Source organism: Coenobita brevimanus, chromosome 48 (assembly GCF_032717465.1).
Source record: "Coenobita brevimanus isolate Jiangsu-jjx chromosome 48, ASM3271746v2, whole genome shotgun sequence".
Taxonomy (NCBI): domain Eukaryota; kingdom Metazoa; phylum Arthropoda; class Malacostraca; order Decapoda; family Coenobitidae; genus Coenobita; species Coenobita brevimanus.
In genome coordinates this window covers 11,573,415-11,578,626 of record NC_137001.1, presented here as the reverse complement: position 1 = coordinate 11,578,626, position 5,212 = coordinate 11,573,415, and the positions used below count along the sequence as shown (strand labels likewise).

At 41.0% G+C, this 5,212-nt stretch overlaps 1 pseudogene; it reads left to right on the top strand.

The window, feature by feature from the left end:
* Window positions 1–4,500: 4,500 nt before the first annotated feature.
* On the top strand, window positions 4,501–4,621 carry LOC145399388 (5S ribosomal RNA; annotated as a pseudogene).
* Window positions 4,622–5,212: the final 591 nt, after the last annotated feature.

The following is a 5,212-nucleotide window of genomic DNA, read 5'->3' as shown; positions in this document are numbered from 1 at the left end:
TTTTTTATTGGCCACCCAACACTTTTGTTCCTCTTGATACAAAAATCCTCCATGCAAAATTTCAGTCTTCCAATGTAGTATTTAGTGGTGCCCCAAAGACCCGGAAATTCACACTCTGTGCCACATGGGCTTAATACCCCGCCGGCGCACCTAGGTCCCCCTTACAGCGTAAGTAGTAGCCCTTCGTTGGGGGGATGTCTTTGGAACAGATCTCCCACTCATTGTTGTCTAGTTCGAGTGGTCATTGTTAACTTTTGAGTGTCTGGGAATCACTGACAATGAGCCTCTATGACCTGGAACAGGAATTGCCGCTGCTCCTTATCGTTGGTGATGACAGGGAGCGCAACTCCTCGCTCAGCGAGATTGTTCATGACTTTCAGTGACTGGAAGCATTGCTTGGCTTTCTTGTAGTCATCTCGTTCAACCCATGTGGATGGGTCGACATCCAGGAACCCATTGGAGGAGCCAAGGAAAAACGCAAGGCAGCAAATGGTGCTTGTTAAGATATCAAGGAGGTTCTTCACTCGAATTACAGCCACATACAGCTCCAGAGTCCTTTTTTTCTCAAGCTCACCATCCTCCTTGTTCTCCAGAGCTGTGACCATGGCCCTCTTCATTTCTAAGTCGAGAGACTCGTCAAAGAATGCCAGGCCAACCAGTTCCTCAGAGAGGTATCAGCGATGAGGACTAAAGGCCTTCATAGCAGTGGATGAGAAGTCCAAGTCAATGTAGTCCAGGATGTCTTGAAGAAACTTGAGGTCGTTCAGAGAAGCAATGTGGCAACTGATGCAGTGAACCAGTATGGGACGTAAATCATGACTAAAAATATGACTAACCACTAAAATGTGGCAAGCTCTTCCCAGTGAGCTTCATCTACCTGCAGTAGAGGTAAATCTTGACTGAGCAGATGATTTTGGCCATCCAGCGGGCAAGGTGGTAGGTGCCAGGCCACAATATGTGGAAGCCACAAGGAGGAACTCCAATAAGGATGACCACTGTGAGCTCGAGCAACTCCCAGTAATCTTCACGTGGCTGTTGGGCAGTGAGTTGAAGATGGCAGAAGGTTATGACCTACAGTAGTCGCAATGGGTAGGAAGGTTGGCGAGCAGTTCTGAGTTTTCAACTGCAACAGAGGTTCATCCCTACTTGAAACGCTTAAAGGGAGGGATGTCCAGTCCTAATGTGATGATGCTAGTCCAGACTGTGAAGACTTTCTGGATGATGATCTCACTGGTGTGCTTCCTGGAGGGGAGTGCAGAGAAGTGCAGGCCCCAGAGCAAATTCCAGTGTTGCCAGCAGTTGTGTCAAAGGTAATGTTTGTCACCAAATCCACCAGGTCCCATTCCTGCAGGGTAGCAAAGATTGCTTCCACCATGTCAGCTACTGTTCCTGATTGCATTTTGGGGACATTCAGCAGCTTCACAATTCCCTCTTCAGGCACCAGGATAGGTAAATATTCGAACTTTTCTTGGCCAGCTTCATCAGCAACCAACCTACTGTCCCAGTGACTAGCGGGGGGAACACTAGACTTGAAGGATGAATGCAGAGCTACTGCCTGTTCGCCACAAGCCTTGATTTGCCCCTCATGAATTGTCTGCCGATTGAAAGCCATAACTGAAGGATCCTTGCCACACACAGATGCTGCAGCAGCCAAGATGTGGACAGCACTGTGGTTGCTGGTCTTCATGTGGTCCAGAGAAACTAATGCTTTCATAACGAGCACCACTCACTGCCTTCAGTTCTTCCTTGGCTCCTCCAGTGGCTTCTTGAATGTCGACCCCATCCACGTGGGTTGAATGAGATGGCTACAAGAAAGCCAAGCAATGTGTCCAGTCACTTAGAGTCACGAACAACCTCACTGAGCGAAGAGTTGCACTCCCTGTCATCAGCAAAGACAAGGAGCAGTGGCAATTCCTGTTCCAGGTCATAGAGGCTCATTACCAGTGATTCCCAGACACTCAGAAGGCAACCATGACCTCCCAAACTAGGCAACAATGAGTGGGGGATCTGTTCCAAAGACATCCCCCCAACGAAGGGCTACTACTTACACTGTAAGGGGGACCTAGGCGTACAAAAAAACACATGTATGGTGTACAAAAAACACATAAAAGCATGTGTACAAAAACACATGTACACACCCGTGTAATATGTGTCTCTCCAACATAAAAAGACGTTCGTGTGTTGTCTGGGATAGATTAAAACTGTTCTGTCACTTGTCGAGTTGCATGGGGCTGAGAAATAATCTTAATGTGTTGTGATTGATGTATATCCCCCCATTATGGATTTACCATCAAAAAGTTCAGGTGCTTCAGCTTTTATCACGTCATGGTGTAGTGGCCTCAATACCTGACTTCTTTCTAGAGGTCTGGGGTTCGATTCCCGGTCAGAAGCGTAAAAAACATTTGTACACACACATGTAATGTGCGTGTCTCCAACATATCAAGACGTTCGTGTTGTGTCTAGGATAAACTAAAACTGCTGTCACTTGCCGAGTTGTGTGGGGCAGAGAAATTATCCTAACGTGTTGTGATTGAAATATATCCTCCCATAATGGAATCACCTGGTTCATCAGAAAATTCAGGTGTCTCAGTTTTTATCACGTCATGGGGTAGTGGCGCAGTGCCTGACTTCTATATAGAGGTCTGGGGTTCGATTCCCGGTCAGAAGCATAAAAAACAAATATATATATATATATATATATATATATATATATATATATATATATATATATATATATATATATATATATTAGGGTTATAAGTTTTTGATTTTTTTTTTCAAATAAAAGGTAGCCTGTATCATAAACTGATGAACTTTTATTTAAAAACAAAGAAAAAGCCCCAATTCCTTTCAGTTTTTAAAAAAAGCTCACCCCCAAATCAAAAAATGGATTACCATATATTTAACTTTACCACACTTAAGTTTTATCACTTTCTTAATCTTCATATAGATTTTTTTATAACTTTATAGACTTGCACAGAAGATTTTAGAAAAGTTTAGAACTTTCTAGAACAGTCTGTACGTTCTAGTATGGTTTAACATTGTTTAAAACATTCTAGAATAATCTAAATATTATATAACGGGATGCAGCTTTCAGCATCTAACAGTTGTCTTCGCAGTTTTTTTTTTTTTTATATAGATAAGCATGATGTCGCACAAAAGAAGTGATAATATCGTACAGAAGAACAAGGATGTCTGGACCAATAGTTTGGTGTGGCTCCAGGAGTCACATACAAGATGAATAATTTGTGCCTTTAGAAGAATCTTCATTAGAAGAAAATGCAGAATGCCAAACCAAATGCAAGTTGTTGAACGTTACCAGTTTCTTGGAGCAAAAATCTAACTAAGAAAAGAACGAATAGTCGAAATTTCCAAAGAATTTCCAAAATTATGGGAGAATAAATTGAACTCTCCACATGTGTCAGGTCAAGCAATACAAGCAAAGCTTGACAAGGTGCTAAAATCTTACAATGAATATGTCAAGAGAGGAAAATGTGATGCCCTAAATAAACTTTTTGATATCACAAAAGTCAATGGTCAATGGTTATCCACTGAAGATAAACAACTCTACCACCTACAAGTGCAAAGCAAAGGAGACGTGGGGTACTCAAAAGGTCAAGTTGTAAGTAAGGAAACCATTCACTCTTCAAAAAGACGCAAACTGCCTGATGAACCTGTATTACCATAATCATCTTACGATCTTTTATCTAGTGATAGTTGCACTGAATCTGATGACAGTGAATGTAAGGATGAATTTGAGACTAATCATCCACCAACCAGAAAACACAACAGAAGTAAAGTTGCAGCTAACTTCGTGACATCCACTGAAGTATTGACAAATAAAGCTGCTAAAATATGCAAACAATTGTCACATGACATTCCAGCTCCAAGAAAAGCAGCAATTTACAAGTCAATATACAAAGAGGCTGCTACACTGAAGGAGGAAATGATTGAAAAGTTACAAATGGAACCATGGTCTTTACATTTCGATGGAAAGTGGATCAATGAAAATGAGTACCAGGTAGTACTACTTAAAAATGAAAGAACCGAAATAAAATTGGACGCATTGCTTTTGGAAAACGGCAAGGCTAATGGGAATTGCAAAAGCTATTGATGAATACAACTTATGGCTTGCAATAAATATGATCATTGCTGATACAACTAGCGTTAACACTGGGAAGAAGAGTGGAGTTGTTGTCAGATTAGGCTACAAGAAATGTTCTCGAATAAGAGTTTCAACAAACCACAATTTATCGGTTGTCAGCATCACATTCTGGACGGGATTCTCCGTTTGGTGATGGAAGAACTTGGCGCTAACACCAATTCTCCAGACATCGAATATCCATTTGTGTCTCAACTAATAAAGAATTATGAAAAACTAAAATCACAGTTTGTTAATGGAACAGAAGAGATCCTTGATAAGTCAGGATGGAGAGATGACATGAAGTTTTTGTACCATTTAACATGAGTATTTAGATTCTTTGAAGAAAAAGGGCATTTTCCTTTGATTAACTTTCACGATGAGTACACCGCTTCCCGTCCGATCAGCGAAGTTAAGCAACATTGGGTCTGGTTAGTACTTGGATGGGTGACCGCCTGGGAACACTAGATGCTGTTGGCTCGTTCTCCCTACGTGTCAAGTGGGGTTGGTGGAGGATTAGTGCCCCTCCCTGTAAAACAATTAACTCTAAGCCCTTGGCCACCCCGTTTGGGATACATGGAGTCTGGCAATGAATGAATGAATGAATGAACTTTCACGAAATTCCAAATATGAGTAATGCGAGGTGGAGTTCAAGAGCAATTCTCGATATCCTAGCATTCATTCTTATACCTTCAACAAGGAAGACTTTGGAGAAGACATGCAGATTTATTTCGTGCGAATGGGCAGAGCACTGTTTTACTAATCAGATGTACAATGAAAATGACATAATGAACTTGTCAAAAATATTGAAACCTTACAGAAAAAGAACCAAACTCACTGCAGAATCACTGGAAGCAGGAGCCATCCTTACACAAGATAACAAGAAGTAAAAGTGTTCAGAACGTGCAAAAAAAAGTGATGCAGGAACTTTATGCTGCCTGCAGAAACAAAGCCAAACTGCAACTTAGATTTATTCTAGGTAATAAACAGTGATTTTAAGCATTAATGCCTTTGTATAAATTATTATTATTATTATTATTAATATTATTATACATGTAAATATACACTTGC